At 44.0% G+C, this 25,183-nt stretch overlaps 1 protein-coding gene across 5 annotated transcripts in view; it reads left to right on the top strand.

Moving 5' to 3' along the window:
• The window catches only part of Tln2 (talin 2), a 425,612-nt gene that overhangs the window by 102,674 nt on the left and 297,755 nt on the right, over positions 1-25,183 (top strand). Inside the window, exon 1 of one of the 5 annotated variants that reach the window (XM_085844754.1) lies at positions 2,211-2,229. The exons of the other annotated variants lie outside the window; for them this stretch is intronic. The gene's annotated coding sequence lies outside the window, so the exon portion shown is untranslated. Of the gene's footprint in view, positions 1-2,210; positions 2,230-25,183 lie in introns of those variants that run through there. 5 annotated transcript variants of the gene reach the window in all.

Below are 25,183 nucleotides of genomic sequence, written 5' to 3'. Positions count from 1 at the left end.
GTATAAGTTAGTGAGGAGAATGGGCGGGATTCTCAGCTACGTTAGGGCAGTTGCACATCAATGTAGAAAAGATGAAACCTGAACTAGAGGTTACACCATTTGTAAAAGTGAATCTAGGATAAATGAGATGTAGAGTTAAGAGCACTTGCATCTCATCTGAGGACCAGAGTTGAGTTTTTAGCACCCACATGAGGCAGCTTACAAATGCCTGTAACTCTAGCTCCTAGGCATCCCATGTCTCCTGGTTTTGGTGGGCATCCTGCTAGACACAGCCACACACTTAAAGTTTTCTGCTAGTGAGGAGGGGTCAAAGTACTGCAAGGAAGTAGTGCCCTGTTGTTTGCTTGCTTTGCTTTGCTTTTTTTTGATATAGAGGTGTGCTATGTAGCTCAGGCTGGCCCACGACTCAAGGAGATAGTCTTATCTCACCCCCCACCCCCAGCGCTGAGATTATAGCTCTGTGCTACCACAGCTGACTTTTTTCTTGTTTTGTTTTGTTTTGTTTTGTTTTGCTAGTTTATATTTTGAATGCCACGCCACTGTCTTCTTTGTTGTGTAATAACATTAGAAAGCAAAACTCCAGACTTGATTCTTGTTGCTACTTGGCCTCTTTGGAAATGAGTTGGTAGGCTCCCCCACTCTGTCTTCCTCTCCTCTTACCCCACAAGTTAATCATACCATAGCCCAGTGCTTCTCATCCTTCCCCATGCTGTGACCCTTTAATACTCCTCATGGTGTGGTGACTCCAAACCAGAAAATTACTTTCATTGCTATTTCATAACTGCAATTTTGCTATTGTTATGAATCGTAATGTAAATGTCTGTGTTTTTTGAAGGTCTTTGATGACCCCTGTGAAAGGGTCGTTTGGCCCCCAAAGGTGTGGCAATCCACAGGGTGAGAGCCACTGCCTTAGCTGATGCATTATGCTCATCCACACACACACATGCTCGTTAATCAAGCTTAATTGTGTGTTGAAGTCTTGGCCTCTAAACAACTCTTTGACATCAAGTAATAAGCCCAGAATCCTCCTACTAGCCTATCTTCTTCTGGAGTTCCTTCCTGGATTCTGTTTCTATGACCTGAATGACCTGGGGGCCATTTGCCCCCCAGTTGGCGTTGGGGGTGGAGGACAGAACCCTATCAACTGGCTGGTGGCTCCAGACTTGAATTCTTAAAATTCTTAGAACTGCACAAACAGTGGATATTTATATAATGTGGTCGGTTTTCCCTTCCCATCTACCCTGTTCTTGATTCATTTATGTCGATGCAGGGACCAAACTAAAGAAATCACATTCAGTGTGGGGGAATGGTCAAAGGAGGTCTTGGTTGGCGTATTCTGTTAACAGTCTGGGGTCTGGCATGCCTCTCTGTAGGTGAGGAATGGGGATGAAGGAGTGGCTGGCTTTTTAGATAACTTGAACTTGGCATACTCCATGCCTTGAAGCGCATTACATGTTACAAAGTCATTGTCCCATCTAGGTTGATCGTGTGATGACTGTTTTCACGAGATAGATGCCTAGTAAGCATTGGCTTTTTCAGTTTTGAGCAAGAACCATGAAGATCTGGCCCTGATGGGATTTGCACGGTGGAAATGGATATGCTGAGATGCGGTCTCTTGTCTCTTTTTCTAAATCCCTAAGTAGCTAAGGGAGCTGCCCCAAGTGGAAGGCACCTATCTCTCCTCTGTCTTCATTTGTATGTGTGGTAGGAATGTGTGTCCAGGCCTTCATGCCAGGCTCTTCCCATTTCTATTGAAACCTGAGTGCACTAGGGAAGAGTGCAGACTCCCATGGTGCCTTGCAGTTAGAATGGGCTCAGCAGATGTTTACTGAACAAGGGCTTAAGAACAAAAGCCAGGCTTTGCAGACTGGCACTAGAGCCCCAGGAACTGCACTTTACCTAGTAAAAATGAGAGCCCTACTGCCAGAAGACCCTTTGGCATGTCCTCGGAGCATACCTATGCAGAAGCACACTACCTCCCCTCCCCCTCCGCCAGGATGAGGAATCCTGCACAGCCAACGCGCGCGTCGGAAACAAGCACTACTCTCAAGTGACCTTCCCCGGGGCCTCACACACTTTGACAGCGGAAAGCAGACATTGCAGTTATAAATAACCACTCGAGTTGAAAGTCACACAGGAGGGCCCCAGTTAAGACAGCCGATTCCACTCCTGTTACAGACGGCAAGATACAGCTTTTCAAACGTCTTGCAGGAGGATCATGGTGCTCAAGTGGGTCTTAATCTTCCTAGAGTTTGTGAAGGAAGTACACAGCCTCCCTTCTGCATCCCTCCCCACATGGCTTCTTTAAAGCTTGTGTATATGGTTCTCTTCTTAGCATGTGGGAAGCAGACAGTGTTTAGTTATTTAGTAATGGGAGATTATTAAATATGTGTACTGCATGACTTAAAGACAATTGCTAGTCTGCAATGGACAGACAACATTTGAAGGGGTACTTGAAACAGTTTGATCCAGAATTTTCCAGACAGCCGATCCAGGAGTTGGTATGAAACAACAGAACAATAAGGATTGTGTGTGTGTGTGTGTGTGTGTGTGTGTGTATAGCATACGTGTTAAGATCAGAGAGCTACTTGCACAGGTTGGTTCTCTCACTCTACCATATAGGACACAGGGCTCATGCTGAAAGGCTGATTGGCAAGTGCCTTTACTCACTGTGCCATCCCACCAGCTCCGATTGCATTGTTTTTTGACATGTTCATGTCTGTACATGTGAGTGCCTCTGTGTGTGTGTGTGGACACGTGTGTAGAGGTGGGGGAGGGGTTGGGAGAGTCCTGCTTTCTTGTTCCTCTGCCTTATTCCCTTAAGACAGAGTCTGAACTAGAGTTAGGCTGGCAGCCAGCAAGCATAGCCTATGTCCACATGCTCCTTCACCCCCCAACATGGGTGTTACTGGCTCATTCATCTATTCTTAGTTTTTTATGTGGAATCTGAACTCAGGCTTTCGTTCTGGCACCATAGCTCCTCTGACACATTAAGGCCATCTCCCTAGTCTAAGGATAATGAAAACAAAATCATTATTTTTGTTTTATGTGTATGGGTGTGTTTTGCCTGCATGAATGTTTGTGCCATGTGTGTACAGTGTCTGTGCCGGCCAGAAGAGGCAGGTAGATTCCTGGAACTGGAGTTCCAGATAGTTATGAGCTACTGTGTGGATGCTGGGAACTGAACCCAGGTCCTGTGGAAGAGTAACTAGTGCTCTTAACAGCTGAGCCATCTCTCTAGTCCTAGGATTTAAAAAAGATAAATGTATTTAGATGCTAGCATTTATCCTTATTAGTTTATCCTTACTAGTTTTTAGGTGTTGAATGTTTTTAATGACATCATGGTTTGGGGTGGTTTTCTTCAGCCTGGATAAATAAGGACCATGTAAGCTGTATTTGTTGAAGAGTGGGGTTTGCCGTTCCGAATATTAGAGTCTGCTAATGCCCTATCCAGCTGACACTTGAGTTACCCTCCTCCCACTGACAAGGTGCTGGGGACCCTCAGCACCAATGCTGGTCCTCTTTGGTGGTTCTGATTGAAGGAGAATTTTTCAAGCACAGAGCAGGTCAGTTCTTGTGAGACAGAATGCAGGTGAGCAGGAGTAAATGTGGGTGGGCTTTGGGTCAACTGTTTGATGATTTCTGTGGCTAAAGCGGAAATACCCATGAGCTTGGTTAGTGCCCTGAATTAATTGCATGGTAATTAAATGCTAACATGGTTGATCAGAGGAACTGTGTAATTGAAGCATAATAAAATATGGCATGCTTAGTAAGCAATTGAGTTGTCTTCCAAGGATGGAGCAGTACCAGGCAGGGGAGGCACAGATGTCTTCAACAAGCTGTTCCTGGCACAGCGATGCTCTTTTGTCTTCTAGGAGAAGATATGGGGATGTGTTACTCCAAAGTGAGGTGCCCAAAACTGCACATCACACCTGGAAAGCAGATTTATAATTTAATTCAGAGTACTTAGAATGAATTATAGCTCAATCAACTGTGAGAATGAATGGAAATCTGCATCTGACAGGGGTGGGGTGGTAGGGGGCATCTCCAGGAAGTGACAGAGACCTTGGATAAGGGAGGCACCCAAGAATCAATGGGAGTGTCTTTAAAACATGGGGTTCTTAATTTAAAATCTTCTATATTGTGTAGTACTTTGATTACTTCATTCTAATTAATTAATGAGGCAACGTATCACTATATAGCTTTGCCTCTCCTGGAACTCAGTCTGTAGACCAGGCTGGCTTCAAACTCAGAGATTCACCTGTCACTGCCTCCCAGGTGCTGGGATTAAAGACATGTGCCACAATACTTGGCTTAATACTTTATTTCTAAAAATTATTTGCTATTTTATATGTATATTTTGCCTGATTATATGTCTCTATACTACATATATGCTGTGCCCATGGAGGCCTGAAGAAGGTGTCAGATCTCCTAAAATTAGAATTACCTATGGTTGTAAGCTGCTGTGTTGGTGAACTGAACCTGGGTCCTCTGCAAAAGCAACCAGTGCTCTTAACCTTTGAGTCATTTCTCCAGCTCCTAAATAATGATTTTTTTAAAACAGGTAGATTATTTACATTTTATCAATGGTAAAATGTCAACTTTTTTCATTTTAGTTTTATACACACACACACTGGATGAGAGAATTTTTCAGAAGATTCCATTTGAATACTTTACAGCAGGTCTTAAATTTTCCCACTCACAACCCTTTTCACTCAAGAAATAGATGCATAAAAAGACACACTATCAAATAACTTGTTTTAAGTTACTTTTCATTTGTATGTTTTTATTGTTTAGTCAGATGGAAGCAGCTTTGCACAATGAGATGGTTGTGTTTATTTTGGTTTTGCATAAAGAATTAGATGGATTGTTGAATGTTTTATCTATCAGGACTAGAGCATCTTCACTACGTTTTCAGAGTTTGCTAATTTGATTCTATAATCACCCACACTGAGGATGCTCATTTCCATGAATACCAGGTACAAAATGGCAGAAGTATATTTAAGGTATTTTCGGAAATTGCTGGAAGTTTTACCCTAATTCAAAACTGAAATCCATTCAACACATTTTATGGAACTCAAGTCATCTATTCAAACAGCAATTTAAAAACCCAGATATTTTATCAGGAGCCCATCCAGAGTAGACTAATTTGACATACACCAAGGAATGGCACTATGACTGTATTAGGCCTTTAGTTGCTCTGTAGGTTTCTGTGGGCCCAGGAACTTAATGTGTACAATAGCCTACTGATGTTTACCACAGGCAGTAGTCTCTAATCTGAGCCAAGAAGCTCCCAGTAGTGCACACTGAGGCTGGCTGGTGTTGATGGCAGCCCAGTGCAAAGTGGGTATGATGCGTTCAGAACCAATGTTGTCATGAAGCTTCGATGTAACCAGGCAAGTGCTGCCAGAGACACCCCATACTCACTGTATGTTCCATTTTGAATCATGTTTTGGTTACTGTGAATTCATAAACAAAATAAGATTTATTGTTTGTTTATTTATTTATATGTGTGTGTATGTGTGTGTTTGCGTGTGCATGTGTGTATGTGTGTACATGTGTACATTCATATGAGCATAGGCCAGAAGAGGGTGTTAGATCCTCTCGAGCTGGAGTTGCAGGTTGTAAGCCACTTGATGTGTGTGGGAACTGAACTCTGATATTCTGTAAGAGCAGCAGGTGCTCCTAACTGCTCATGGGTTCCACACTGAGTTCCTCATTCTTGTACCCCAAAGGTTAAGAAGCTGTGCCCCATAATAACTCCATGGGCTTAAGTAACATGTTTACCAGAGATAAATGAATGTGCTTCTGGTGGTTTGATAAGAATAGGTCCCAGAGGCTCATATATTTGAATGCTTAGTTAATAGGGAGTGATGATATTTGAAAAGGATTAAAAGGCTTAGGACGTATAGCCTTGTAGAAGTAGGAAGTGTATCATTGGGAGTGGGGTTTGAGGTATCAAAAGCCTATGCTAGGCTCAGTGTTCTCTCCCTCCCTCCTTCCGTCCGTCTGTCCCTCCCTCCCAACCTCTCTCTCTCTCTCTCTCTCTCTCTCTCTCTCTCTCTCTCTCTCTCTCTCTCTCTCTCTTTCTCTCTGCCTGTGGATCACAATGTATCTCTCAGCACTGTTCCAGCACCATGAGTACCACCATTCTTTCACCATAATGATAATGGACTAAATTCTGAAATTATAAGCAAGCCTCCAATTAAATGCTTTCTTTTATAAGAGGTTCTTTGGTCATGGTGACTCTTCATAGCAATAGGTAATGTTAGATATTCATGCTTATTTCTTTGCAACTATTTAAATCCCTTACGGGACTATTGAGCAAAAGTTCATTTTTATTTTTTTTTAAAGAAGATGATATAAGTGTTAAAAATTTTATCAAGTCAGGAAGATATTTAGGGAAATATTTGTTAAAACAAATAGCAAATTTCGAGTAAACAGTAAAACGAAGTAAAATTTTTGTAACTTAGTTTCAAAACGAAGTAAAATTTTTGTAACTTAGTTTGCCTTCTTAAACTTTTCTTGACAATGGTAGTTCCGCCTTGGAACACAAAGATTTTCCTTAATGAAAGGTTACCTGTGGTTATCTTTTCTGTTCAGCTTTTGTTTTCTGCACTATTAGAGCAGAATAGGACTTTACCCTATCTCTTCTGTTCTACTCTTTCTGTCGTGAAAACACTCCAATTAAAAACAAAAAAACAAAAAAAAAAAAAAACAAAACCAACCAACCAAATCAAATCAAAACCCATGCTAACCAAAGCAATTTAAGGGCGGAAAGATTTATCTGGCTTCCACTTCCAGGTCGCAGTCCATCAGTGAGGGAAGTTAAGGCAGCAACTCAAGCAGGAACTTGAAGCAAGAATCATAGAGAAAAGCTGTTTTCTGGGCCACTCATTTATGCTTAGCCCACTTTTAAAAAATATACATCCTAAGTCTTCTTGCTGCCCAGGGAATGATGCTGTCTACAGTGGTGTGGGTCCTCCTCTGTCAGTTAATAATCAATATATTGTTACATGAATGTGTGCCTACAGGCCAGTCTGCTCTGGGCCATCCTTCCATTGAAATTCCATTCTTAGTTGACTGTCTAAGCCAACTGTGATACCTTCTTTCTGTGAAGACAGTGGGAATTCATTGCTTCTAGCCATGTGCTTCCCTGGGTGGGGCATTACAAATAACACATAAAATATTACATATGTGTGGCATTATAAATAACACATAAAAGCACTTAACTAAGCTTATAATCTGTTTTCATTTTTTTTACTTAATACAAGTTTTGTGACAGTCATAGGAAGCAGGTATTATTATTTCATTTTATAGTTCAAAGAACAAAAGTATAGGACGCCATATTTAGTTACTTAGAATCTCATATCTATTTAGTCCTTCCCCAGGGTAGATGTAAACAATGTCTGCCCTTTCTCCTAAAGGCCCCTGCATGCATGACTGCATAAACAGGGTCCATCTAGCCTCTGCTTCTAGCCGCCTCCTAGTGCTGTTACGTGTGATTGGGGCAAAGTTGTCTACAGTTGGTTGAGAGGAGTGGCTGAATATTGGGGTGAGGGTCTCATGGATTTCCTTGCCCCTCCATCTGTGAGATAATGTGAATATTCAACAAAGCCAGCTATGAAGATTTTTTTTCCCACCAAAATGGCACCACTGAACATAGGAAGATACCAGCACTTTGGCTCGGAGGACAGTCCTGTGTGACAGATTGAACTCGTCTTGTGATGATAGTGACAAATGAGTTGGCATCTTAACTCTGATGGACTCAATGAATTGCCAGTCTGTCTTCTAGAAGAATCTGGATTCCTAAAATCTTACCACAGGGTTGTGGGGTTGTGGCTTACCACAAAAATGTACTCCCCAGTGTTTCAACTGTAGAAGGGGCAGACCCTGTGCCGCCAGCCCCACCCCCATCTGTCTTTCCAAACCCTAAGCATCTCACTGACTACACTGAAGACAACTGGACATCCCCACTCATTACAGATCACTATGCCAGGTTGGTTGGTTTGCCTGGACTGTGGCTTACCCTGGCTTTTACTAGCCTGGGTGTTTGTTTGGTGTGTGTGTGTGTGTGTGTGTGTGTGTGTGTGTGTGTGTGTGTGTGTGTATGTGTGTTCTTCCCCACTGTTGTGATAAGGTTAAGCTAGACAAATGGGGACATTGACTTCAAGGCTAGCCTAGGATGTATGAGACCCCATTTCAAAAACAAAACTAAACAAACCAGTAAACAAAGAAATGAACAACAACAACAAAAAAACAACTTAAAAAATGTGGTTGCTGAACTAGGGAGATAGTTCAGTGGTAGAGCACTCTTTTTGTTGTTGTTTGTTTTATTTTTTGAGACAGTGTTTCTCTGTGTAGCCCTGGCTGTCCTGGAACTCACTCTGTAGACCAGGCTGGCCTCGAACTCAGAAATCCGCCTGCCTCTGCCTCCCAAGTGCTGGGATTAAAGGCATGCGCCACAACTGCCCGGCATAGGGTAGAGCACTCTTGAATCCCTAGAACTCTTGTAAAGCTGGGTATGATAGAGCACGTTGGTAATCCAAGCTCCTACAGGGAGATCAGAGGCAGCCACAGTAGAATCCCTCCAAGTATGAATAGCAGCAAGCAATAAGAGGCCCTCTTCTAAACAAGGTAGGAGAAGAAAGTTATCCTCTGACCTCCACACATGTGCTGTGCACATGTCCACACCCATACACTGACACATGTGCACTGATACATATACCCCACATACATGCAAACACATGAGATAAAAATAGCACAGATGGAAATGGCTTAAGGTCCTTTTCACAGTGCTCGTTTTGATCCTTCTCTGGAGCATGTGATGCTATTGGTTTGGTGAGGTTGGAGCAACTGTTGAGAGTTATTGAGCTCCCCTTGCATTGTCAAGTCACTCATATGGAGCATTTGTCAAGATGTGATTTGTCTGCTGTATCTTCTTAGAAGGTAAAACCGTCCTAAGAAGATCCTCAGTGCTGCCCAGCACCGTTAGCTTCTGATGTTTGGGCTGCCTCTCCTGTTTGGATAAGAACATCTGTTTCCATTCTCCTGCCCACTCAGCCCCCAACCGAAGGCCTCCCCTTCCTAAATTCCCGTCTTCCAGCTTCCATTCACAAGATCACTGAGTCAGTCACTCCAGGTCTCCTCTTCTAAGTCCTAATTCAAGGCTCTTAATTTCTCTTAGGTGGCTTTGGTTGGTGTCCCCACCTCAAATTGCTCAACGTCCCAGTTTTATACGTCTAACTTGCAGCTGCCACAGAAGGCCTCCCACACTCCGCCCCTTGCTTCAGATGTTTTCCCAGCTTTGGGGGCCTCTAACCCATTACTTCTGAATGAATGGAATAGAAATGCATGAGGTCATTCATGAATTGATGACCTAAGTCCCGCTGCCTGGGCCTCATCACCTGCCTGCCATGTAGGCTCTGGACCCTTGCCGTGATGGCTTTTTGGGGGTGGGTGGGTGGGCTTTTCTGCTGGTCACCCACCATGGTGGCTTAAAAGCCAGAATCACAGATTCCTTTTTTTGGTGAACCCTCTCTGCCTGCCTGCCAGGAGAGAGGGTACGTCTGTACATCTTCATTGGAGATTTTCTGGGCCACAGAGCTCCTGTCCGTCCTAACTTCTTGTAAATACAGGCCATTTGTCATCATCCTGAACTCTGGGTGGGGGGCAGTGGAAGGAGACCTAGGTGGTTTTCTTGCTGATACCCATGAGCTCTGTGCACTAAGAGAAGTTACCTAGCCTACACTCACTCCACTTGTGACATGTCCTGTCAGTCCTTCTGCGTTGGATAGTGTTAAAATGAAGTGTGACAGACACCAAGGGGTCTGGCAGAGTGTCTGGCACATGGGGAACCCTGAATAAATGCCAGTTCTTTCCCTAATCTGTATTCCAGCCAGGGGACGAGGGACAGTTCAATGTGCAGGTTTTGAATAGGTACTGATGGTCCTGCCAGCATCACCCAGTCGGAGGCTATGTAGGGATGAAGGCCTGGAGCCCTGTCTCTTAGAGTTACAACCCTGGCTCCATTTCACTGATTATAATCTTTGCTAGGGGCAGACAATGTTCCAGAGCTTTCGTGGTGACGGTAGTCTGCCCTCTCTTTACTCTGCAAAGCAAGCAAGAAAGAAAGTGTGTTGTTAGATCTCGGCAGAAACCCCAATGCTCCCTTTGCTGTAACTGAACTTGTCTCTGCACCCTATTGTGTGACAGCATGTATGCATGTCTGGGTACATGTGTCTGCATGTATGTAGAGGCCAGAGGTTGCCATTGTCTTTGTGATTTATTTTTCAAGAATTATTTCTCTCTCTCTCTCTCTCTCTCTCTCTCTCTCTCTCTCTCTCTCTCTCTCTCTCTCTCTGTCTGTGTGTCTGTGTGTCTGTGTGTGTGGTGTGATGTGGTATGTGCCTGTGCCTGTGCCTGACTATAGGTGCCAATGGAGGCAGAATGGTTAGGTCTCCCGGAGATAGTTTCAGGTGATTATCAGGTACATGGTGTGAGTACTGGGAACCCAACTCTTGGTCCTCTGGAAGAGCAGCCAAGACTTTTTAACTGCTGGCTTGTCTTTCCAGCTCTCACCTTATTTATAGAGACAGAGTCTCTCACTTAAGCCTAAAGCTTGCCCATTTGCCCAGTCTAAGCCACCTTTCCTCTCTGTCCCTGAAGCACTGGGATTATGGCAGGCATTTAGATGAGTTCTGGGATCCAGACTCAGGCTATTGCGCATGTGTGGCCAGGGCTTGAGCGACAGAGTCCTTTATTTCCCCCACCCTCATTGTGTCTTGGGGGTGACTAACCTCATCCACACACATGATCCTTCTCTTCTCCACAAAAGGGATTTCTGGGTGTGCTCCTCTTTGAGAGTAACACTTTTGAATAGACTTATCTTTCCTGATTGCAGCATGCCCCAGCATTGTGCAATAGAAATCACCACACAACTCCCTCTGTTCTGGCCAAGAATGCCATTCTACACAGGAGTCCAAATTTATGTGTGCAAGAAAAATCCCTTAAACTGTATTTGGTGTGTTTGGAAGAATTTGAAGGATCTTTTAGAACTTGTGTTAGAAGAACGCGACTGTTTAATGAAGGGAGGTAATTAAGTCGGCGTTCATCCGTGTGTACCCATAATCTGACACGTTGGAGGTTGTATACTTCCCGAGCCTTGACTGGAGACAGTGGTGAAGAGACAAGTCCCGGTTTCAGTATGCACCTTAATACATGGAATGCATTTTGTGCCGGGCTATGATTGTAATTGCGGTGTTAAAGACCCAGCGAGCCGTGCGGTGCATCTGATCACTCTTTAGTCCTGAAGGGCAGATTCCAGAGAGCTGGCACCTCCCATGAGAAGAGCTAAGTCAGCTTCAGTCTTTGTCCTGCTAGGATGTGGGATGAACAGGCCGGGGCAGTGAAGTCTTCTCCCCCCAAAAAGCAGATGTGTTACTGAACTTGGGGTTGGGGGGCCTCCAAGAAGATGGATTCAGCTGCCCATCTCTGAGAAGCCAATTAAGACAGCCACATTTATAGTAATAAAAAAGCTGAGGAGATTTATTCAGTATAGCCACATTTGGGAAGTGGGACAAAGAGACCCAGGGATCCTCTCCTTCCCCACATTCATCTTTTGGGTCCTGAAATGAGAGTAAAGGTTGAAGGTTGATTTCCTAGTATTTTAAAATATATGTGCATGTGTGTATTTGTTCGGTATGTGCACTTGAGCATGAGTGCCTCTGTAGTCAGAGGCACTGGATTCTCCTGGAACTGGAGCTGTAGTTGGCCTTGAGTTTCCTCATATGGGTTCTAGGACTGGAACTCGAGTCTTCGGAATAGCAAGCCCTTAACAGCTGAGTGATTGGTCCAGCTAAAAATAAAACTTAAATACAGGGTCAGGGCCATCCACATCTGAGCAGCAGCAGTCAGGTTATAGTCCTGTGCTCTGCTGATTATTGTCTGGACTTCAATCTCAGCCTGCAAGGTGGTCTCACAAGTTGTTAGAACTGTGTTTGTTACATCTCTTTCTTGGAGACACCGCACCCCACCCCTACCCCAGGCTTTTCCTTCCCCAGCGTGAGATTCCTGTGGAAGTTCTCATTTCTTAGGGTTTATTGTTTCAATAGTCTGATAGACTATTATAGCACACAAATGCCTCTTTAGAATATTTTCATTTCTGCCAGGCCTATTATAAATATGCAAGATGCTATTATTATTGTATAACTCATGGACACCAATGAGAGGAGAAATGCTAGTTTAGAATCTTTGAGGAGTGAGACAAAGGGACAGATCTGTGTAAGAGGAACACACATGAAATTGAGCTACTCCTAAGCTCCATTCCTAATCTATCAAGAGAAGGTGCCAAACAGTGGAAGATCTAAGGCCAGTTTAATGCTAAGAGTTTATTTCTATTTATGATTTTGGGGGTGGGGGGTGTTCTTCTATGCAACCTGGCCCAAGTTTTATATATATACATAGGTGTATCTGGATCCTCTGCAAGAGTAGCTAGTGCTCTTAACTACCGATCTGTTTCTCTAGCTCCTCCCTAGTATAATTTTAAGCTCCTTTAAGGTAATTTTACTTTAGCTGTTTCTAACCATCCACTCAATGTTATTTTAGGAAGTTCTAATTGTATTGTTTGTGAAGCTAGTTTATGTTCACTGCTGTAAAGGCATCCATTGTGTATACATTATATCTGATATTACACTCAGTGGAAACGTGTGCCTTGCATATACAAATACATTTATTATGACACAAGTGTCCTAAAATCATCAGGAAACTCCCTCCATTGTAGCAGTGAAATATAATTCTAATGTTGGAGTCTGCCTGTCTATTTGGCGTTCCAGCTAAGGACTGTGTCTTGCTTTCTGGCTCATCTGGGCGGGAGTCAAAGCTTTTCTTTCTTCTTGTCTCTGAAGCATAGTTACCATGTATCCCATTGTTTGTCAGGTTTTATAAACTATGTGACATGCATAGTGTCATGAGGTGTGCACGCTAGAAGGTTCAGTGCAATGTTATTTATATAAAACGTGCGTAACCTTGGTGTTCTGCAGGCTGCCAAGGACTTTGTGAGCAGTGCAGAAGAGGACTCAAGCATGCTGCATTTGGGATTGTCATTTATTTTGTGTTTTACCTGCATTGTGTATATGGATGGGTTTTTGTTTATTATTTGTTTTCAAACATGTTTTCATGTCAGACTTGTGTGAATAAGAATTTGTAGTGAATAGGTTATGAATTCTAAAATAATTTCACAGAATGCTTGGCATTGCTATGTCAAGCATCTGTAACTGTGCATGTGTTGCTTGCGTGTGTGTGTGTGTGTGTGTGTGTGTGTGTACCATGTTGGATGCCATGCCCCTTCCATACATGCCTTCATATTTCCTTTTAAAAGAAGATCCCTATGGAAAGGCTAAGAAGATAGCTTAATTGGCAATGTGCTAGCATGCAAGGATGTGGATCTTTGTTTGATGCCCAGAGCTGATGTAAGAAGCTGAGTGTCATGACACATGCTTATAATTTCACCTCTGAGGAGGCAGAGACAGACAAAGCCCGAGAGAGACCTCTGTCTTCCACACTCCTGGCACACACACACACACACACACACAGATCCTGGGCAGAGAGGGAGAGCCCTAGGGTGATGTGGTCCTGATTTTAAGGAGAAATTCTCAAATGCAGCTCATTTGAGTGTGACACCTCAGGTGATCTAATACAACTATCTCCTTTTGAAGATGAAGATGTGAACTTCAAGGTTATGGCAACTTGTCTGAGTGGAGTCTCTTCCTGCCTTTGTGTTTCAGCCTGTGTGAAATCCTTTATTGATTGAGGATTGGGCAATACAGAAGGAATGCTGGAAACACTCAGTTTTATTGGCACCCCGAGCGGCCCTCTGCCTTCTCCTGTGCAGCAGACTTGTGTCCCTCCTTTCTGTTTTATGTGGATTTTTGGAGTTTTGTGGTGTTCTACATGAAGAATTCTGAACTTCACAGGAGATTTGTTTCGACTACAAATAAGACAAAAAAATGTCTGGCACACAAGGGAAGGAATTCACTCTAGTGGTAGTCACCTCATTATCTCAGGCCCTTTGATTTTTGTCTTTGTGCACACATTCGCTTCTGTATAGCTGCACAGCTGAGAGTCTCATCACATGGCTTTTCTTCCATGGCTGAAGCCCTGGTGTGTCTCTGCTTTAGGCATTGCCAGCCTTGGCCCATGCAGCTTAATTGGACAAAAGTTCTGGGAGGCTGGAGATAGGTCAAAGCCATACCCATGTGCCGGATGCCATGCAGGCTCCATGGCACCTCTGTCTCCCATCCCATTTTAATGGCAGAAAGGCTTTATTTTTGTTTTGAAACACTTTCCTTTAAGAGTTCATAACAGGTTTTCTGTGCAATTACATTTCAAGCAAATACATGATAGAGACTTGTGTTTTAATAAACTTTATCCCAAGCTTTAATGCAGAGTTACAGGTTTGAGTTTGAAGGGGGAAAGGGGCCATCCATGTAGCAGTATTTCTGTAAGTTTGACGTTAGTGTGATGATGTAGATTGGAAAACATTGCTGAGAGCCCCCTATTCCTTCTTGGTGAGGACACCTTCTCATTTCCTTCATTGAAGATGGGTGAATACAATTAATGAGTGCATATATTTCTTTTTACTTTTACAGTACAGATATATTTACTGTGTGTGAGTGTGTGTGTGCGTGTGTGCACTCACTCATGGATTTATTTCCATGCCCTTGCCAAATCATGCATGGAGAGATGTTGTGTAGCAAGTTCCTGTGAACTGAAACCCTCGTTTTTTGTCAGAAAAATCATGAAGATTCAGAAAGTAGCTGGATATGGTAATATGCTCACTTTTAATCTCAGTATATGGGAGGCAGATGCAGGGGGATATCGGGAAGTTTCTGGTCAGCTTGGTTTACATGGTAAAGTACAAGCTAGCCAATAGGGTGAAAGCCTTTCTTCAAAACAAAACAAAACAACAAGCTCATTTAGTAAACAACTCACAAGTTTCAGGAAGTTCTTGAAGTTCACAAAGTCCCTTCTTTTTTTTTTTTTTTTTTTTTTATAAATATGAGATCAACTTGGACAACATATTGAGACTTCTATCTCTTTTTTTTTTTAAAGACTTATTTATTTATTATATGTAAGTACACTGTAGCTGTCTTCAGACACTCCAGAAGAGGGCATCAGATCTTGTTACAGATGGTTGTGAGCCACCATGTGGTTGCTGGGATTTGAACTCCGGACCTTCGGAAGAGCTGTCGGTGCTCTTACCCACTGAGCCATCTCACCAGCCCCCACAAAGTCCCTTCTTTAAGGTTATATAGGCAGTAAATAAGGACTTCTGAGGACAGGGGAACTCCGGCCTACTGAGCTGTTTGTAAGTCATGCTGAGTTCTCCATGGTTCTATATTTCACGAGTTATATGGGGAGGGGATGTTTGAAGATGCAGCTCCCTTTCTGTCATTCATGGACCTCACTCATACTCTTTAAGTGACCTTAGTGAACTCACTGGTTCACTAGTTTCGTCTTTGGTGGTGTCCTTACTTTGGTCTCTCATCAGTTCCCTATCCAGAGTGAACAGACATTTGTTTAGATCTCCTTGGAAATGGTTCACACAACAGGAGGTCGGGAGACAACTTCTAGAAGTCCGTTTTCTCCGCCTATCATGTGGATTCTAAGGACTGAAGTCAGGCTTTGTGGCAGGTGCCTTTACCAGCTAAGTTGGTACAGTCTGAAGCCTGTCCGAAGGAAGCCCATCTCGCACCTCTGTAGCAGCCCTTCTCTCTCTGTCCCCTTTGAAAAAACTGTCAAGGTGGGAGGTTGAACACAGGGCTTCATTGTACCACCAGGTTACACTCTGAGCCCCATTTCATCTGTCAGTCTGTCTGTCTGTCCGTCTGTCTTTGGCTCACTCTTCTTCCTTTAGCCTGTCCTCTCTCCCTCCCATTCCCTCTTTTTATCGGATTATTCTGAACCACTGTTAATAGAAGATTGTAGGAAAGGTGGAAGTCTTTGCAATAAAATTGTAGGTTTCATGTCTTTACTCAAAAAAAAAAAAAAAAGACTGAGTTAAATAAGCAAAGCTATTTCTGCCTTTAAAAAAGGAAAGACTTGTTTGGGTCTTTGGTTCTTAATTTCCTTTTTCTTTTGTTATACATTAGAAAAATGGTAAGGGGGGAGAGTACTGTTTTCTTAAGTATTTTATCATTTTTAAATGACATGTATTTGTGTGTGCACACACAGGTGCATATACATACATAGTGTGTGTGTGTGTGTGCGCGCGCGCGAGTGCCCATGAGTTCGCTGTCCTCGGAGGCCAGAAGAGGGCAGTTTTGAGCCATCTTTTGTAGGTGCTCTGACCATGATTACATGTTTGTTTCTTCGTTTATGTGCTGAGTGTGGTGGTTTGAATTAGAAATGTCTCCCACACAGGTTCAGATCTTTGAACACTTGGTTGTCATTTGGCAGTGCAGTTAGGGCAGGTTTAGGAGTTACAGCTTCATGGTGTGGTTCGAGGTCTGAGCTCTCAGCCTGCTCCTGCTCTCATACCTGGCTGCTGCCATACCTTCCTACCAAGATGGCCTCTCATCCCTCTGGAACCATAAACAAACTCTTCCTTCTGCAAGTCGCTTTGTGTCATGGTTTTTATCACAGCAACAGGAAAGTAACTGCTGCACCAGGCAACCAGACCTAGGCCCTTGCACGAGCCAGCGAAGCAGTCTATCACTGGGCCTTTTTTTAAAGTTTTATTTTAATTCAGCATCTCACTAGATTGTTCACATTGGCCTTGAAATCACTCTGCAGTCCAGGCAGACCTTTTCTCGTGATTCTTCTGCTTTGTCCTCCCATAACGCTAGGATTATAGGGCTGTTCTCCTCGGCCCAACTTGCCTCCTCCTTTTTAAAAGCATTGACTGACTTGCTCTGAAACCCGAGGATTCTATGTATGAAGCATGCATTTGGCTACGTTGTGAGGTTCCCCCCCCCCGCCTTCTCTACCCTTATTCTATCCTTCCAAACCTTAACACTAGATAGGGGCAAAAGAAGGATAGAGGAGAAAGGGGGTGACATTGTTAGACTACTTCCTGCTGATTAGGGTTGTCAAGTTCTTTGGCAAGTTTCATTTTTGCCATCAGGATATCTAATTTCTTCTTGTTTTTTCTTTGTGTGTGATTACTTAACAAGCCATAACCAACAGCAACTCACCTATCTGGACTCTCACGTTTATATACCCTCTGAAGTAGCCCCAGAATTCCAAACATCACACAATCGCAAAAACTATCTGCTGCTGACAAAATCGTGCCCCTGCTAGAGCATGAGGGAAATCGCAGTCAGCTGCTGTGGACAATCTGAAACATCCCATATTTCACACCTGGAGTTAAAATGAAAACACATTATAATACTGTTTCTCTGTGTTAAAGAAACCAAAAATCTCACTACCCGTGCATATTCTGATCTTTTCTTTATATGTTCGCCATGTTGTCAGCATTGCGGAAGTACTGGGGTTTATTGGATTAGTACTCTACTGGCTCGGAAATCAAATAGCTTTGCTAACCCCTATATAGGGTTCTTCAGCCTTTCAGGAGAATTTGTCTGTTCTTCAATGGAACAGTTATGAGACTCTAATCCTTTACACTACTCCTGACTTGCTAACTTTGGGTATAAAAAGTGCTTATATCAGACCCAGCACGTAGTATATGCTAAGTTAGCGTGGGCTGGTTAACAGCTCTTTGCAGTTGCTTTTCTCTGAAGTAGAAGCAGGTCAGACCTTCAGAAGTAGAGGCAAGGAGAGCACTGGCTTGTGGGTAAGCTTTTACACATCTCAGGGCTTTGCATTTTCAACCAAGGAAAATCAAGTTCTTTGGTTGTTTTTGTTGCTTTTTGATTGTTTTGTTTTTTTGAGTCAGGGTTTCTCTGTATAGCCCTGGCTGTCCTGGAACTCACTTTGTAGACCAGGCTGCCCTTGAACTCAGAAATCTACCTGCCTCTGCCTCCCAAGTGCTGGGATTAAAGGCATGCACCACAACCACTGCCTGGCCCGGAAAATCAAATTCTTTTATCTGCCTGATTGGAATGTTATGAGCACTTCATGGAGCAATGTGTACCAAGAGGAGTTTAGAGTAGAGAGCTAGGAACTGAACAATGTCTTCCCAGTACTGGGCCCCAGTCATTTGGTAAAAGAGTAAATGGTGAGTGGCTGGGGAGATGGCTTAGTTGGTAACGTGCTTGTTACATAAGCATGAAAACCTGAGTTCAGATCTCCATAGCTTTTCTGTAAACGTCAGGCACGGTGGCATATGCTTCTGATCCCAGTCTGGGGAAGTGAAGACAGATGGATGCCTGGGGCTTGATGGCCAGCCGGCTAGCTAGGTGAGAAAGTTCAGACCAGTGAGAGCTCAGAGTGGCAGGGCAAGGGTGGGGTGAGGGTGGGGAGCTACAAGCATCTGTATTACATGCATGTGCTGAGAATGCAGGCACACAGGCACACACCCCTACACAGTAGATGTATGTACAAAGATATAGAATAAATAGTGTTATTTAAGATTTACCAAACAAATAGCCATATGGATTGCCAAGTATGACTAGACATAAAATAACTTTGGTTCCCTGGCAGTTCTAAGTGGTGGTTACTCCCATTATTCTCATTTTTCCGGATGGAGAAACTGAGGTTCTAAGTGCCAATGTACCTTGGTCAAGGTCATGTATCTGCAAGTCACAGACCTGAATGAATTTGGGATCTGGAACCCATAGTACACTGCAGAGCTGGAACTTTAGAACCAAATATACCCTTTGGTCTTCATATCTTCTGTGATCAAATACCTGAAAGAAATATCCGCATGGAAATATTTATTTTGGCTCACTGTTTTGGAGGGTTCAGTCCATGGTGCCTTGGCCCTGTGTGCTCCAGCCAAGCATCATGGCTGCAGTGTGCTGTAGGAGAGACAAGGTCTCTCTGTGGTTGACCTGGAAGCAAAGTGGTACAGTGGAACTTGAAATCCAGGATAACCTTCAGAGAACCCTTCCCCAGCTGCTCAACTATTTCCCCTCATTCTGGGCTCCACTTTTAGTTGTCCAGAGGGAAATTTTATCTGTAAGCTATAGTACATTCCTGGTTTACTTCACTGGTAGCCATGACTCTACAACTAGGAATTGGCCAGCTCAGTGCCTTTGGCTTGGAGGTGGTTAACTATTTTTTAACATACATTAGTAAAAAAACCAAAATCTCAGGAATATTTATGGCTCCAAGTCAGAGAAGATTTGGCTCAGGCCATGTTGATTTTTTTTTGTTACTTCTCACACCCTTATTTTAACCCACATCCTTCATGGCTCATAAATGAAACGCTCAGGGAATTCACTTTCTGCACCTTTTCCATTTAAATCATTAGCGGGAGATGAGGAGGGCACATTAAATCAGCCCAGCCTTGACGGCCTGCCTCTTTGCTGAGCGGAGAACGGTAAATTGCTGACTCTGGTCTGCTCTTCCCTTTATAGATGAATGTGGGTGGTGCCATGATGAAGGTTTGCTTTAATTGCTCTCCAAATTTTAAATTATGAGCATATGTGTGGGTTATATACATGTGAATGTAGATGCCATTTGAAACCAGAGGTGGGAGGTACCCAGGTGTTAACCGTGCTACAGTCACACTGTGACCTAGTTGACCTGGAACTGACTATGTTGACCAGAGATCAGGGTGAAGGTTTAAACAACTTGTATTGTTGGGTGGAGTGGAAGAGAGAGCCTTCTGATTGGAGCCTGAAGTGTTTCTCTCTCTCTTTTTAGCGTGTTAATTTGTCTCTCTCATGCACAGATGGTGCTCATGCCCTGTGCCGTGCTTCGAGTGCTAGTGTGATGAGTGTCCTTAAGCGATGACTCGGAAGCCCAAAGGATGAGAAAGAAGGGTGGTTTCTGTGGCTGACAGGCTGTACCCCCAACCCTGCTCTTTCCCCGAGACGGGCTTCTGACATGGTGCTGGAGGAAATTAAAGCATGGCCATTGATGTAGGTGGAGCCTCTGGTAGATCCAGCATGACTAATGACAGATGTGACTGATGGCACTTTGATCTTTGACAAATGGTGGCTGGCTGTGAAGGATCAAAGAGAATAGGGCTTATCAGTGGCTGCCCTCTCCCTCCTCTCCCTTTAGTTTAGTTCTAGTTGTTAAGTTATTTACTTATTTATGGGACAGGGCTTTGCAGTGGATGCCAGGCTGGCCTGGACTTCACTCTGGACTCAGACCCTACATCCTGTGTAGCATCTGTGGGGGCTACAAGTGTGTGCTGCCATGCCTACCTTCCCTTACATTGATCAGGAAAGATGAGATTCTTACTCTTGTTATCTCTACAAATGCCTGACAGGAGGCGACTTAGGGGAATAAAGAGACATGGCTGGCTCCAGGTGAGTCTCTGTCAGTGGGAGGATGGACTTACCTTGCTTATATCTCAGTGGATCGGGAAGCTGAGGGCATTCACTTCTTCCAGTATGGGCCCGGGTTCTCAAGGTTTCACAGTCTCTCCCAATAGCACCAGCCTCCAAGGACGAAGTACTGAGACACATAGGCCTAGGAGGGGCATTTCCCATTCAAAGCATTAAAGGAGGTGGTAGGAAATAGGGAGTTGGTGTGAGCACCTCCTGGAAAACGTTTCTTGGAGGTTTGGCAAACTGTACAGTTGGTTCTTCCAGAAGTTGGCTTCTGAAGCCAGGATTTAGGCTGTTGGTTCATCGATCAAATTCTCTTGAATGACATAGGCTAGCTTGTCAAGACACTGGTATACTCAGCTGGGGTGAGCTAGGCACTGTCTAGACCTGCCCCCACTTAGCCCCTTACACATATATGCCATCAGCTTCCCACAGTCATCTGAGACAGGTGACCTCGGAGGTGTGGGAACTGTCTCAAGAGTAGCTTTTCCAAAGGGTAGTTCCCTGGGGTAACAGCTGTCTCGTTGTTCTGAGAAAAAAGAAAAAGTGAATTCTTGACTGGCTAACCCTTGAGGTTCTTCAGCTTGGCAGTTTCTCTGTCTGGCTTAATTCTGCCTTTGGGGTTATAATTTTTTTTTCCTCTTCAGCTGATATTTTGAGGACAGAACAAATCCCAGGTGTCAGTTTCAGAGTTCAAAGTCAGAGAAGAAAATTGTGACTTTTCCCTAGGATGTACAATTAGCTCATCCCACAGAGATGTTGGGGAATGTTGTCATAGTAGCTGCTTTTAAAATGATGGAAGGCTCTGTTCTGAGCTGTGCTCTGGCTGGTGCTCCCTCCCTCTTCCCCCTCCCCTCCCTCTTCCCCCTCCCCTCCCTCCTCCCCTCCCCTTCCCCTCCCCTTCCCCTCCCCTCCCCTCTCCTCTCTCTCCCCCTCCCTCCCTCTCCCTCTCTTCCTTTCCCCCTCTTCCCCCCTCCATCCATCCTTCTCTTCTCTCTCTCCCTCCATCCCTCTTTCTCTCCCTCCCTCTCCCCTCCCCGCCCAAAATGGCAATTTCTTAAAAGTTGTCCATGGTGTGGATGCTAATTCTTGGTTAGTGTGCCCACCCTGAGAGCTTGCATTTTGGTTTTTCGAGACAGGGTTTCTCTGGAACTCACTTTGTAGACCAGGCTGGCTTCGAACTCAGAAATCCGCCTGCCTCTGCCTCCCAAGTGCTGGGATTAAAGGCATGCGCCACCTCACCTGGCTGAGAGCTTGTATTTGTTGCATCTTGTTTCAACAGGACTCTTACATGAGCAGCAAAGGGAAATGCATGTCAGCAGTGTGACCTCACTGGGAATGAAGTGGAGGAGATGAAGTGTTCCATTGGCGTGGATCATAACATTCTCAATAAGACACGGGCAGGGTGGTTGTCCAACACAAAGCCCTTGGACAGACTTTCTGCAAACCTCCCCTCCCCCACCCCATCCTGCTGCCAGATTGACACTGAGGGATGTCACTATCCTAGGGAACAGCTGCAGGATACAGGCCATTTTATCAGCAACTGGCATCTTCAGAATTGGCCACTTAGCTAAGTGTATTAAGTACCTCCTTCCTGTGCAGTTCCCTTGAAAGCTAGGGAGTTGAAAATCTCTCTCTTTAACGAATGAATGATAAACATGTACTTTCCTAGTAGGTTACAGGGCAAGGGAGATGGTTTAGCAGGTAAGTGAGGACCTGAGTTCAAATCCCCAGCATCTCTGTCAAAAAGCCAGGTGTGGCTGTGGGCATCTGGAACCCAGCACTGTAGGCAGGCAGAGGATCTCTGGAATTTTCTTGCTATCAACAGCTCAGAGATAAAATTTACCTTGAGGGAGCTGCACTCGTACACACACCACCACCTCACAACCATACACACATACAATACCTAATTAATTAATTAAAATGTCAGAGTAAGTTGGGAATCACACCCAGAGTTCCACCTAAGCTGCTGATGAAATGAAAGGCCTCCCAAAGGCTACATTGACCATCTGCAATGTATAATAATTCTGAACTTGTTTGCTCTTAGTATAACTTTATATGGCTACACACACACACACACACACACACACACACACACATACATACATATGAGCACACATGCATGATGGTGGTGGTAGTGGAGTTTGTAAAAGGGAAATTTTATAATGGGAAAATTGAACATATTCTGCCCCAGTTATCAGTATATCAAATAATAAATACTGGCTTGACCTAGTGGGGTATATGTAGGACACAGTTTTATGGTTTGGAGCATACTTAGTCTTAGGTAGACATAGCATATTTATGAAGACTGGTGTGTGCACCTGGTCTCGTGACTTAGGAGTGCATATCAAGGGGGCCACTTTAAAGACAGAAACATAATCAGTTCTGTAGGGAATTGAATACAAAAAGCAAATGCATTTCTCAGTGCTCTGTGTTGGGGATGTGCTGTGACCCATCTCTCATGCTGAATTTCCCACTGGACTTCAGCTAGGTTGATCCTGACCTGGGAGCCGAGGAGGCTGTGACCTCCCAGAGCCTCTGGATTCCAGGCTGCTCCTGTTTGCTTGGAGGTGTCGGGTGGAGGGAATTTTGAAGTGGGAAGCACTGTGTGTGCTTCCCAGATAGACATTCCGCTTTCACAGGAAGAAGAGTCCTGAAAACCACTCGATGCTGGAGATTCTGGGCAATCCCAGCATCCTGTCTCCTTGATATAAATATAAATCATGGGTTTTCACCAAACTTGGAAGAGGAGCTTTGTAAATGGAGGGTTTTATGCTCCAAGTTTTTCTCTTAATGGAATAATTCTCATACTCAGATGGACACACATTGTGTGTGTGAGAGTGTGTGTGTAAGCATGAGGCTCTGCTTTATTTAATTTTGGTACAGCCTGTCAATGGTTCCTCCTCTTTTGAGCTTCAGAGAAGACTTTGGCCCCTTGAAATGGCTGCTGAAAGAACAGAGGAAATCATGTATTTTACAGTAGCTGTCTGGGCCATACATAATGTTGGTTAAAGAGTATCCGTTAATTCAGACCTGTAGCTTTAGAATTCAGAATCAATTTGGCTGTGCTTATGCATGTATTGTATGCTGGGTTCTATTCATTCATGTTTGCAGATATTTGAGAAACCTTGGGAGGGTCTAGATGTTCAAGCTGGTATCTGCTCTTCATGACAAGATTTTCAAGCAAATGTCCTGAAAGGACCTTTCGATCTTCACCTGAAAAGATTTCAAAAGTTGAATGCACTCGAGGGACTGCAAAGCTGACATGATCATCTTGAGTCAGAAAGTTAGCTGGAGTCTCCGTATGTTGGTCAGTTGGTAAAGCGTTTGCCTAGTGTGAAGCCTTGGATTTGATCCCCAGCACTGCATAAAACAGGTGTGGTGATATGCTTTGGAGGCTAGCCTGGGATGTCGGCTATCCTGTCTCAGAAAGTTAACTTGATCTTACAGAGGAGTGTTGTGTTTATCATAACATCTGTATGCATGAGTTCATTTCACACTGATTACAGCCAGCTCTTTGTGCAAGGAAACAGAGGCATAGTGAATAAGGAGCTTGCCCAAGGCCATGAGCATCGCATGGCTTTCATTCTGTTCTCTATAGCTGTAGATCATATCCTCCTGTATGAAGTCTTTCACACACTGCCTTCAGAGTATTTAATTTGCTTGTTCTTATGAGCTTGCTAAAGCCGTTCATGTATCTTTAGGCAAAGTGAGGGCAATGTGTAAATGTCCTCAGCCTTCCCTGATGTGCATGCCAGTCTTTCGGAGTTGATTTAAAAGCAGCGTGGGATTGACTGATGCATACAGATTTATGTAACTTGCTTTACTGGAATTTATGGGGATGTTCTTGTGCTCACTTCTGCAATGGGGCCATTCTCAGGCCCCTGGGACCTCTCTGCACTCCCCACCCACAGTCATATTTTCTCAGGCCCTGACCAGAACCAGACTTGAGGTTAGTGCAATGCCAGAATTGAGTTTGGTGTTTTCCATGGCATCATAAATTGGCGAACACTTGGATACTGCCACCCTTTTCTTACTCATTTTGGTTTTCGGCACAAAGTCTCCCTATCTTAGCACTTCAGTTACTGAGTGCCGAATGCTTCGCTGATGACTATGCCAGACCTGTGGCTGTTCTGTCTGGAAGGACTCTGAAAGCAGTTTAAGGGATCTGGAGACCAAGTCCTAGAAGACGTGGTAGCCTTGCAGGTACTGTTGCATAGCAACAGAAATAAGGCTGGTAGATGCTCTTCTCATTTCTCACCCTATACGCTCCGCAGCTTGGTTCAGATCTTTGTCAGTAGGTCTCCCATGCACACACTGAGGAATTTTTGTCTTCTCTGTTAAAGCTTTTTGGTGCTGTGGTATTCCTTGTGATCCTCGGCTCCGCTGGGAGCATGGGCTGGAGAAGAAAGGCTGAGGAGTAAGCACAAGTCCATGGTGGAAGTAACATGAGGGGTGGGTAGGAGTGGGTGGTGATGTGGTTAGTTATATTTACTCTTATTTCTTATGCAAGCAATATACTTAAATATTTCAGGGAAAGTTTATGTTAACCCTTTCTCTAATAATTGCAAACCCTGGTGTACTTCCCGTGGATAAACCTCACGGACGCCTACTTGGAGCTTTGCTTCTGAATCTCTTGGGAGAGCCGTCTATGGCCCAATGAAGTCAACATCAGTTCACTTACACACCTGTTATGGAGTGGGCTGGCTGGAGACTGGTCTCTGGAAAAGATTCATTTTGTTTGTTCTATGGGTCTAGAGGTGTTCTCCTCTGTTGGA

The sequence above is a fragment of the Mus caroli genome, unplaced genomic scaffold (assembly GCF_978045245.1).
Source record: "Mus caroli unplaced genomic scaffold, Mus_caroli_1 scaffold_11, whole genome shotgun sequence".
Classification (NCBI taxonomy): Eukaryota; Metazoa; Chordata; class Mammalia; order Rodentia; family Muridae; genus Mus; species Mus caroli.
Note: the sequence above shows the minus strand (reverse complement) of the source record. Positions and strands in the feature narration are given on the sequence as shown.